Here is a 12,244-nt window from a genome sequence, read left to right as displayed (position 1 = left end):
TTAATATATATAAACCTTGAGTAATCTGTTTATTTGCCTCTTACAAAGATGAAGTAAAAGAAAGTAGAGTTGCAGGACTTTCTGTGTAATGGCTACCTTTATACAAACTTTCCTAAATACTTTCCCAATGAGTGCAGAATTTGAAAGCTAAAGTGGGGATTGGCTACTAAAGCATTTGTTCCTGGTATTTTACAAAGACAAATAACAAGTCCCGTGGAGGTTATGTGGTTAGGTTTGGCTGTGCGTCTGGGTGCCAGGTTTGGAGCCTGGGCCTCTGACAGCTGTAGGGTTTCCTTGCCCTTCAGAAAATACCTTGATAACATCATACCTCATTATTTGGGACTTAGAGCATTGTTATTTCTCCATCACTAACCAACAAGTTCCTCCATCGTCAACCGCTGTATTTCACTTGAATCTTGAAGGAAAGTGAGAACATATTTTCCCTTGTTGTATCAGGAATTCGTTCTCTGAAGTTTGGAAAAACCCTTTTCCAAACCTACAAAGACGTTTTAAAGGAAGTCACTTCTGAAAATATGAATTCCTCTAAAGCAGGGGTTGGCCAACTTTCTGTAAAGGATCAGGTAGAAAATATTTTTGGTTTTGGGGACCAAGCAGTGTCCTCTGCAACTACTCAGCTCTGCCAGTGACGACAGGTAAATGATGGACAAGGCTGCTGTCCCACGGAACTTCCTTTACAAAAACAGGTGGTGGCTCCCAGTATTACCCCCTCAAATGTTGGTCTTATAGCAGAATTCTGAGCACAAACAACATCAAAAAGTTGAAAGAATAGTGTAGTGGGCACCCCTATACCCTATATAACATTTTCCGTATTTTCTTTATTTCCTTCTCAATCTGTACATTTTTTTCTGAACCATTTTAACATGTCTCAAACAAAAACATTCTCCCCAAATACTGCAATGTGCATCTACTAAGAATAAAATGATTCTCTCCTACAAAACCACAATACCAGTCACACCTGGGAAAATTAACAATTATATACAAAAAGTTCATTTTAAGTATTATGAAATTGGGTGTTCAGGATGGGCCAGTTTGTGGCTGACTGAGTTACATACCCCAGAAAAATGTAATCTGTTCCTGTGGGTGTGAACACATTGTGAATAGGACCTTTTGAAGATGTTATTTAGAGTTAGGATGTGGCCAAGTGAATCAGGATGGGTTTATTACCAGAGACCCAGTAATGAGGAATCTACCACAGAGGAGCTGGAAGCCGGAAGTCACCAGAGCCAGGAAGAGAAAGAAGACCTCACCATGTGATGGGAAAGCCAAGGCACTCCAAGCATTGCAGCAGCCAGCAGGCTGCCCACCCCGAGAGGAGGCAAACCTAGCCTCTGAAGACATGAGCCAAGAAGGTCCTGTGGTTTAAGCCAACCCAGTTTGTGGTATTTTTCAGAGCAGGCAGGAAACCAACACAAGTTTTTATCATCGAATCTTATCCCATTTCAGTTTTCTGAATAATAACCTGTTCCACAGCATGAATCATAAGATTGTCGGGGAATAAGACAGTTAAAAATCACTCAGCACTGTATCTATTGGCCCGAGGTGAGCCCAGTAACCCCCTAATGACAAAATAAAGAAAGGGTTTTATACGTTTCCCAACCAAAATCTATGGGAACCCACAGAATTAGCACTGTGGCCCTCTTCAATAGAGCAATTATATAGGATTATTAAAATTTTTTATTTCAAAATAATTTTAAACCTGCAGGAAAGTTGCAAGTAATACAAACATAATACAGAGAACTCTGATATACCCCCTACCTAGATACCCAGATTTGCCAACTTGACATTTTGCCACATTTGTTAGATCATTCTTCCGGTCTGTCTCTCTCTCTCTCTCTCTTTGCTTACCTGCCTATCTAGTCCATCTATCATCTATGTGCCTACCTTCATTTTCCAGGCTACCATAACAACCACACAGTGGGATGGTTTAAACAATGGAATTTTTTGGCTCATGGTTTTGAGGCTAGGAGAAGTCCAAAATTGAGGAGTCAGCATGGTGTTTCTTCCCAAAGACTGGCATTGTGGCTGGTTCCTTTGCTTGTCGCATGGCGATGTCTTCTTTCTCTTCTGGATTCCCGCCAACTCCAGGCTCTTCCTCTGGCTCTCTCCCTAGGTCTGAATTTCTTGTTTATAAAGGACGCCAGTGATCCAGATTAAGACCCAACCTCAGATAGCAGATGTATCTCAAGCAGCTGGGCTCCCGTCTCCAACATGAGAGGTCCTGGGTTTGGTCCCAGTGCATCCTAAAGAAGACGAACAAGACAGCAAACTGACGTGATGGGCTGGCGCAGCGATCTGATGCAACAAGGTGACGCAGTGAGGTGACGCAACCAAGAGACACAGCAAGGAAACACAAGAGACACAACAAACAAGCTGAAGTGGCTCAAGTGATGAGGTGTCTCCCTCCCATATGGGAGGCCCCGGGTTCAGTTCCTGGTACCTCCTAAAGAGTAGACAGCAAGTGCAAACAGCCATGGGGGGAGAAATAAATAAAAATAAATAAAAAGACCCAACCTCATTCAGTTGAGCCATGCCTTCACTAAAAATGACATTTTCAAAAGACCCTATCTACAATGAGTTCACAGCCATAGGAATGTGGTTTAGGATTAAGAACATATCTAATTTGAGGTACATAATTGTATTTGTCAGTGGAGTTCACGTTTTTCTCTTTTGAGAGCCCAGGGTCAGGGATTGAACCTAGGACCTCTTATGTAGGAAGCCAGCACTCAGCCACTGAGCCATATCAGCTCCCCTGAGTTGTTTTTTTTTTCATTTATTTGCTTGTTGTTTTGATTTTAGGAGGTATCAGGGACCAAACTGGGACCTCATGTGGAAACAGGTGCTCAACTGCTTGAGCCACATCAGCTCCCGGAGTTCACTTTTAAAGGCCCATAAGCAATCCTGTGATATCCCTATTTTTAAAACAGTTAACCATCTAAGACCCTAGTTCAGGGATTCTTAACCTTTTTTTGTTCCACTCCTTTACCAGTTAGGTGAAAATCGCAGAGTCCACAGAATGTAGCAGCAGGTAGCTTTTGTGATACTCAGCATTGGAGGTCAGAGAATATAAAGATAATAAGTTGATTTTTTTTAATTCAAGCTCATAGACCCCCTGAAATCTTTCCATGGACTGGGCCCCTGGTTTTAAGAACCCCTGAATTAGGACCTGATTCAGTGCACCACATGGGCTAAGAAAAGTGATTTGGGCTGAGGTCCAAGAACAAGACACCTAGGGTGGGGCTGGAAGCTGGGTTTGTTCCTGTGCAGGACTAGATGGCTCTCAGCAATTCCATTTGCACCTGCAGAGAATGTAACCACCTCTCTCCTGAGCCCACCTCACAGTGTAAATGAGCCAGGGTTGTTCTGATGCATTGACAGTTTCATACTTTTGCCTCTTCCCCTTCAAGTTTCTGCTCTTCTCGGTCATTTAGAATGCATAGCCACTGCTGCTGGCTGTGCCAGTGGCCATGTCTTTCCTGGAATAAGCAAGCCAGCCTCTTACATCATCCGTAATCCCTAGTCTTTAATGCTATTTAACACATCTCTTCTCTTTTCCCACTTCCAGACTTGCAGGATTTTTGTTTTTCTGAGCACTGATAATAGAAATGTTCTTATGTAAGATGTCACTCTCCTCCAAGAGCTGTCAGCTTTTAGAGAAGTCAAACATCTTGGGAGGCCTGGCCAGGGTCTCAAAAGGACCAGAGACCCTGCACACTGGGGCTCCTTAGCTGATAATGTTCTGAAACCTCTGGCTCCGTTCATGCACATTGGAGTCCAGCTGGCTCAGCTGGACTGTTTTTTTTTTTAAGATTTATTTTACTCCCTGCCCCCGCCCCCTGCTGCTTACACTTGGTCTGCTCTCTGCATCCATTCACTGCGCATTCTTCTGTGTCTGCTTGTCTTCTCTTGTCTTCTCCTTAGGAGGCACTGGGAACCAAACCCGGGACCTTCTGACATGGGAGAGAGACACTCAATGACCTGGGCCACCCTAGCTCCCTGGTTGGTTTAGTCTCTCACTGTCTCTCCTCTGACCTTTTTCTGTTGCGTCATCTTGTTGTTCCAGCTCTCGCAGGCCAGCTTGCTTTCACCAGGTGGCCCCAGGAACCAAACCAGGACCCTCCATATGGTAAACCGCAACCCCATCCCCGGAGCTTCCCCGAGCTGTCTCCTCGATGCTTGGCGTGGGCTGTGGGCCATGGGCTGCAGTCCTCCACTGTGGTGGGTCCACTCATCCTTGGCTTTGGGACCTGTCTCGGCCCATTGAAAAGCACCATCAGAACCAAAAGCGGCTCTCCTCCCCAGCCTGAAACAGTCTGGTTCAGAGGCGTGCATCATCTAGAACTGAGGTGGCCAATGTGCTACATGGTAGCAGATGAGACCCGACAGGGCTCCTGGAGCAGGGCACCCATCTTTCATTCGGCATCTTTCATTTCTTCTGCTTTTGGGGAGCCCTCGTTTTCAGCTCCTAAAGCCTTTGGTGGGATGTAGATTGTGAGTTCTCTGAGGTCAATATTCATACCCTTCTGTCTACCCATAGCAACTGGTGCAGGGGAGGCAGGCAAAAACTTCTAGAACATTAGATGAAGTCATTTATCCCTCTCTGATAGGACAGGCATTCCAGACTGTGTCAAAACCCCAAATGTTCTGAGCCCTCTTCTCTGTCAGCCACAGGTAAACACCCAAGGAAACTAAGGCTCAGAGAAGTTGAGGAACTTGGCGAGATCACACAGCTACTGAGTAACAAAGCCCAGATCCCAACCCAGCTCTGACAGGCTCCAAAATCCAAGCTGCTCTTTACAACTCTCCTGTTGGAGTTTAACTCCTTATCCTCCCTGAAACAAACAGAATAACAACAGACAGTGTACCCCTTTGAAAATGCTATCGTTTTTGGTGATCTTGCGTTTGATAAAGTTTCATCAAGTACCAGTTTAGTTAAGATACTAAAATTCAGAAGGGTAGACTCAAGGCTACTGTGTGACCTTATGCCAAAGCATGATTCGTGTACACTTCACTATTTGCCTTTTCAGGCATCAGAAGGTGCCAGCCAAAATGTTCAGAGGACCACCTGTTGATTTCTTGGTTTCTCAAGATGGCGACTCAGTCACATATATAATGGGTTTGTTGCTTATTAACAGCCAAGATTTCCTCTGTGTGTATGTTAGATCTTCCACTGTCCTTTTAATTTTTCACTGAAATCATCCAAACACCGTTTACCACTTGTTATTCCCTTCAGTTCAGTTTCACCCTCCGCGTGGAGCTGGGGGCGGACATGCTGCTGCACAACAGAAGGACTGGTTCCGGGTCTGCGCTGAGTAGGTGTGTGATGTGGGGAGCAGCGGTGCCGAAGCGAGCCGTGTGGGAGCGGGGCAGGAATCTCCCGGCAGCCTTGTGCAGGAACATAGACACACAGATGGTTCTGAGGTGAGGGAGGGTGAGGGAAGATGGGGTAGCCATTTCTAGTTTCTTGGGTAATGGTAGGTACTGCTGATTGTCACTGTCTAGGCCAGGTCCAGCCTGCACAGGTCACCCACCAAGTCTAGACTGCAAACAACCCAAGGTGGCTTCACTAGCCTTAAAAATTCACCCAGCTTCTGGTACTGGGCAACCTGCCAAGAGAGGATTCCTCTGAACAGGGAGCACCTAGAGAGCCGGGAAGGAATGGAGCTACCTCCCACAATGGCCCAGGTATCCTGCCAGCTGACCGCACACCCCAAGCCACGCTCTGCCCACACCCCGAGCCACTCCCCACACCCCAAGCCATGCTCTCCCCACACCCCAAGCCACACTCTCCCCTCCAAGGAATTCGTGTTCCCATTTGGGAATGCAGGCAAGGGAGAGCAGTAGTTTTCCGTTTTCCTTCACTGGGTGACTCAGAAGAAAGAAAAATAATACTCCCAGCTTGTTTTACTACTTTTGACAGTTCTTTCGGAACTGCACAGATCGAAGGCTTAGAGAGTCTTGTCTGCCTTCTCTCCATCTCACGGTCACTCTTCAATAGCTATTGCCCTTTCCACCTTAAGAAGCCTGGCTTCTGCCAGGACCCTTCCCATTGTTGACTGTAAATGCTCTTTGTTTTAAATTAAAGCACCACTGCCCCTCGCAGACCTGGCAGGCATGTGCGTTTAGAGGCTCGTATGGAGGGTGTTTGGTCCTGCATCACTGCCCCTCTGGAATGTGCCAAGAATCCATAAGAACACAGCAGGCTGGAAAAGTCATGTCAAGAGAGGCCATGTCTTCAGAAATAACTAACTTCGAAATGTCACCTGTAGATCAAACCTGGACTTCTCCAGCTCCAGTAAGTGACTCAAAGAGAAAGGAGCAGCTCCTCTAGTTCCTGGCCCCCACAAACCAGGACCAGCTGTTTTCCACTTAGGCCTAGAACCTTCTGGGTGTTGCCAGCAGCTTGCCATTTCCCTACTAGTGCCTGTTTTAGAGAAGGAAGAGGTTGATTCACTGAGTAAATCAGAGGAGTCTTAGTAAGAAAATCAGTTATATGGCCTCATACCCTGTGTTTGGGCAGTCTATGGGGAAATCAGAAACCTCCCTCTCCAGAGGGATCTTCTGAGCTTTCAATCAGTTAAAACAGCTCCTTGTTCCCCTTGTAGTGAATGAATGGTGTCCGAGCCCAGGGGCCAGAAACCTGGGTGCGATGGTTAGAACCTGAATGGACCCCAGAAAAGTATATTCTTTAAGTTAATCCATTCCTGTGGGTGTCCTTTATAAGAGAATGAAATTCAGACAGAGAAAGCCACAGAAGCAAGAAGCTGGGAGCAGTGAAACCTGGAAGAGACCAGCAGGTACCACCGAGTGCCTTGCCTTGTGACAGAGCCCAGGATCACCAACAGTTGGTCTTCAGGAAGAAGGAATGGTCTTGATGATGCCTTGATTTGGACATTTTCACAGCCTCAGAACTGTCACCTTATACACAGTAAATCCCAATTGTAAAAGCCAACCCATTTCTGATGTACTGCTTTCGGCCACCTAGAAAACTAGAGCACTGGGGCTCCCCCTCTTCCTTTGCTCCTTCCTGCACATCTTGCCCATCCCCAGGTCCTGCATGGAACTTCCATGGCCCTCTGCCCAAACCTGCTGCCATCACTATGGCCAGGCTGTCATTGTCTTTTTTTTTTTTTTCAATATATTTTTAATTTATTTTTAAAAGATGCTTAGATTACATAAAATACTACTTAAAAAACATAAGGGATTCCCATATGTCCCATTCCCCATACCTACCACTTTTCCCCACATTAGCAACTTTCATTAATTAGTGCAGTACATTTATTGCAATTGATGAGCACATTTTGGAACATTGCCACAAAGCATGGATTATAGTTCTATTGTAGTTTACACTCTCTCCCACTCCATTTGGTAGGTTATTGCTGGATATATAATGTCCTCTCTCTGTCTTTGAGTTGTCATTTAGGACATTTCCAAGTCCTGAAAATGTCCCCATATCACACCTTTTTCCCTCCTGCCTTGAGCATCTCCAGTGGTCACAATCAGTGTGACCACATCAATGATATAATTTCTTCCATTGTTATAATTGCAATAAATCTATAGTAAAGTACCAGTAAGTCCACTCTAGTCCATATTTTATTCCCCAGTCCTGAGGACTGTGCATGGCGATGCCCACTCCATCTCTAATTGAGAGGGGCCCTTGATCCTGTGTGACTGATGGATGGGACTCTCTTGCTTGCAGTTGTAGACTCTCAGTTCCTTGGTGTGGTGGTTGCCCATCCTCACCTCCTTGTTAGCTGACCTGGGTGAGTCCAATGTACTGGAGAGTAGCTGTTCCAATGTCATTTTCTCTTGACTCAACAAGTTCAACTGCCCCCTAACTACACTTTCTAAAATATGTATGTCTCCTTGCTTGATGGCTTCCTGTTGCCCTCAGGAGGAAGTCCAAAACCCTAAACACAGCTGCCCACCCTCCTGTCAGCTGTAATCTGCAGGTTCCCAGATTTCCCTGCATGTTTCTCCCTCAGTCTGGAATGTCCTTACTCCACCATCACATCCCTTTCTCCTGGAATCTCCCTGACCCCGTGCCGCAGTGCCCACACCTGCCTCCCCGGCCGAGTTAGGCATTACTGCACTCCCTTCACGTGCAGTGCTGGGCTCGGTCATAGCTCCTGCCACTTGGAATTTCCCTCTCTGCTTGCGTGCCCCCAGATGCTTTGGGCTCCTTCCGTGCAGGCACTGGAGCTGGGCCACGCTTGCATGCTTGCTTCCTGGGCCTACTGTAGGGCCTGGTATGTGCTAATTGAGAGTGCCTTTTTTTTTTTTAATTAGAGAATGTGTAAGTTTAGTCACTCATGCTATACAGGATTCCCATCCCCATACATTGCTCCACCACTAACACCTTGCATTGTTGTGTAATTTAACTACGTGGTTTGGTTTGGTTTGTTTTTTGAGAAACCGGGGCTGGGAATTGAACCTGGCTGAACCACTGAGCTGCACCAGCTCCCCCAAGTTGGTTTTCTCATTTGTTTGCTTATTTTGTTTTTAGGAGGTACTGGAGATCAAACCTGGGACCTCGTACATGGGAAGCAGGTGCTCAATCACTGAGCTACATCTGCTCCCCTCAACTTAATTGTTTTGAAAGAAGTTGGCATCAGGTCACAGGAAGAACTTGAGGTGGAGAAAGAAAGTAGCCAGCCATTACAAGAGTTGCCCTGGTGATGGGGTGTGTCTGCTGATCTCCATTTATGTGCATGTCGTTTTCCCAGCCAGAGTGTTATCAGCCTGAGATTTCTGCCTCTTAAATGATGCGGCTTGAAAAGCAGATATAACTCAGTGGTTTAGCGCCTGCTTTCCATATACGAGATCCCAGGTTCAATCCCCGCTACCTCCTAAAAAAATTTATAATAGAACTTATCACAATAATGGGAGGGGTTGATGAACTTTTTCTGTAAAGGGCCAGATGGTAAATATTTTAGACCTTGTAGGCTGAAGAGTCTGTTACATCTACTCAAGTCCATTATTGTAGCATGAAAGCAGCCATAGATAGCACATAAATGAATCAGCATAGAGGTGTTCCAATAAAATCTTATTTACAAAAACTGACCAGTTTGCTGACTTTTGCAATAATGAGACACTTAAGGCATGTGGACCTTTTCCAGTTCGCCTTTTCCTTTGTTATCTTTACGTGTTTAGCACAGTGCTAAGCAGGTACTTGGGAAATACTTGCTGGTTGATTGAAAGTATATTGCATGAAACCAGGTCTCTAAGGACCCCAGGGATAATTCACATTATTAGTTGCCTGTTCAACAGCCATTCCACCTCCTTTCTTTTCAACAAATCCTAGATTTTGTTCTGACAGGAATATCCCCAGCTTAGGGTATGAATTATGAGTGGTCATAGCCAAGTGTGGTTAACTTAGTTTGTCAACCAAAAACCTTGGAGTAGCTGTGTAGCCCAGTCTGACATATAGTTCGTCTGTAGAGAGTTTATGATGACTTTGCTTCCTGACGAAGTAGAGAAACTTTCCTTCCTGATTCAAATGCTGTGACATGGGGATGTGATGCCTGGTTCTGCTGCAACCATAATGCAGCCATGAGGGGAAAGCCCAAAGTATTACCGAAATTCCAGCTCAGCACTGACTCTGCTGAGTTTTGGCACCAATCTTGGAAATGCTCCTCTCTAACCTATTGCTAAGAGTGAAAATATGTATCTGTGATGTTTATGCCAAGTATTCCTCACTTACAGTGTGATAGGACTTAAGTAACACTCTAATATATGCCCATTAGTACTTAGAAAATGTGGCTTAATGCACTTCGTCCTGCTGTGTGTTCCCAATCTGAATCTTTCTCTGTTCACTTTCCAATCAAATGTGCAGAATCCTTGAGGAGATGTTTTATGGTGAAAACCTAGATACCAGGGGCCTGAGGAGCCCCAGCTGGGGAGAGCAGCTGTCTCCTCATGTCAGTCTTCAAGAAACCCAGCTCATGTACTCCCCACATTTCAGATCCAAGAACCAGCCAAAGAAAACACGGCACAGACAGTGGATGAGACGGCAGAACGTTCTTCCTCAGGAACAGTCAATGAAGAAAACGCAAGTGACCCTCTTCTGAATGAACGCAAGTAGGCACGGGAACCCTCCAGGCCTGTCTCCTCACCAGGGTGACACAGCCATACCCCAAGAAGAGGAGGCCTTAACGCAACAGCACACCTGAAAGTCACCAGGCCCTCGTCAAGGGGACCCTCGCCAGGTCACGAGCCACTTGCTAGTTGACACTCTGTTCTCTGTGGCCAACACTTAGCCATCACAGGGCACCATCTCCTCAATGGGATTCTCCTCGTCCTGTCCATGGGGCTCAGTGCTCTTGACCGGGAAAGCCCCTCCCTCTCCTCATCCTGTGTCGCCTTCGGTTCACTCAGCATCCAACAGATTTTCATCCTGCTTCTCTACAAGCCACAGCTGGGGAAAGAGCAGCCAACAAGACAGCCTCGCCATCTTCTGCCATTGGCGCTTCAGTTCTTCCATCTTTATGGAGGGATGCAAACCCCGAGCCCCAGGTGCTTTTAGTAAGGCTGCGTGGAGTAATGCTTAAGTTTTGGACCTTGTAGCCGACTTTTTTGTTTTTAAGATACTTAGATTATATAAATGTTACGTAGAATATATAGGGGATTCCCATATGTCCCATTCCCCACACCTCCCACTTTCCCCCACATTAACAACACCCTTCATTAGTGTGGTACATTCACTGCAATTGATGAACACATTTTGGAGCATTGCCACACAGCATGGATTATAGTTTACACTGTCTCCCACTCAACTCTGCAGGTTATGGCAGGATATATCATGGCTTGTATCTTTTGTTGCAGTGTCATTCAGGACGATTCCCAAGTCCCGAAAGTGTCCCCACATTACACCTGTTTTTCCCTCTCCCTACCCCCAGAACCTGGACACTGCCTCCACATCAATGATATTTCTTCCAATGCTAGAATCACAATAAGTCCATAGTATAATACTAGTAAGTCTACTTTAGTCCATAGTTCATCCCCCAGTCCTGAGGACCCTGTGATTATAGCCAACTCATGATAGCTCATAGTAAAAGGGGAACATATAGCAAGAGTCCTTGATAGTTTTTGAGCCTCTCCCATGTGTAGAGCATTTGGCTGGGTGCACAGAAGATAAAGATGCTCAGAGCAGCCCTTCAAGGTTAAGTGCTGTCATTCTCATGTTAGAGACAGGCAAGTCGAGGCCCAAAGAATGGCAGTAAGCAGCGAGGATCCCACCATGAGGACGGACCATCTGACTTCTAGGGGCGTCAGACCAGCATCAAATGGGAATTTGTTGGAAATGCAGATTCTTAAGCCAGGTCCCAAATCAGGAAGTCCAGGCTGGGGTCCTAGCAATCTGCATTTTAACCTTTCTTCTGGGGGAACCTGATGCACACTTAAGTTTGGGAAGGATTTAGGAGTGAGGTGTTCCATGTAAAAAACGGTTTGAAAACGGAAAGCACTTATTTGTCAGTGTGGGTGTTTTTGGTGTCCATAAAAGGATTTTGTACAAGAAAGAGAAGCTACTTGTTTGTTTTTTAAATTAAGTCTATTGCAAATACAAATTTGAAACACTGGTTCTTCCCTACAGTTCTATATTCGATTATGAATCTTAATTGAAAATTATTTTGCTTATAAATGGACTATATTTTACGACTACTTTAAGAGGTTTTAAAACTTAAATTTCCTTAAAGATTTCAAATGCATTAAAGAATTTAATATATTTATTTTCTTTCTAAGCACTTTACAAAACCACCCCAAGTACTTCATGAATTGTCATACATTTAATAAACTGAAATTTTAAATATGGCAAATCTTAATTTCTGTTACACCGTAGAATGCTGTTTACAAACTTAGTAAAATTCTCCTGTAACTTTCATCCTAAAATATGGCAGTAATTGATTGCTTGGTTCATTTAAATTTGGAATCACAAAGCCTCTCTTTTAGACAGTGCCAAATTCTGTTAAATATTTCAAACACTTAAAATATAAAATAGATTACTTTCCAATGTACCATGGGACCAAAAAAATATTTCAAACCCTTAAAATACAAAATAGATTACTTTCCAATATACCATGGGACCAAAAAAATAAATGAGCTGTGGCTTTGTTTTCTCAGTCATTTCTGTACTTAAAGCTAACCTGAGATTAGGGTCCTGAGTTAGGAACGCACTCTGCCATCCACGGCCAGTTGGCGCCGCACCCAGTGCAGAAGGCCCAGATGG

General features: G+C 45.0%; 1 protein-coding gene across 11 annotated transcripts in view; it reads left to right on the top strand.

Moving 5' to 3' along the window:
* Positions 1-11,829, top strand: part of FBXO21 (F-box protein 21) — a 59,049-nt gene extending 47,220 nt beyond the window's left edge. For 5 of the 11 annotated variants that reach the window (XR_011646506.1, XR_009181832.2, XR_009181830.2 and 2 more), the window contains one exon: positions 9,854-11,829. The gene's annotated coding sequence lies outside the window, so the exon portion shown is untranslated. Of the gene's footprint in view, positions 1-2,131; positions 5,440-6,103; positions 6,314-9,853 lie in introns of those variants that run through there. The other 6 variants (XR_009181834.2, XR_009181836.2, XR_011646505.1 and 3 more) reach the window with 3 other exon arrangements.
* The last annotated feature ends 415 nt before the right edge of the window (positions 11,830-12,244 follow it).

Source organism: Dasypus novemcinctus, chromosome 19, assembly GCF_030445035.2.
Source record: "Dasypus novemcinctus isolate mDasNov1 chromosome 19, mDasNov1.1.hap2, whole genome shotgun sequence".
Classification (NCBI taxonomy): Eukaryota; Metazoa; Chordata; class Mammalia; order Cingulata; family Dasypodidae; genus Dasypus; species Dasypus novemcinctus.
The sequence above is the reverse complement of the archived record's forward strand: the minus strand, read 5'-3'. Positions and strand labels throughout refer to the sequence as shown.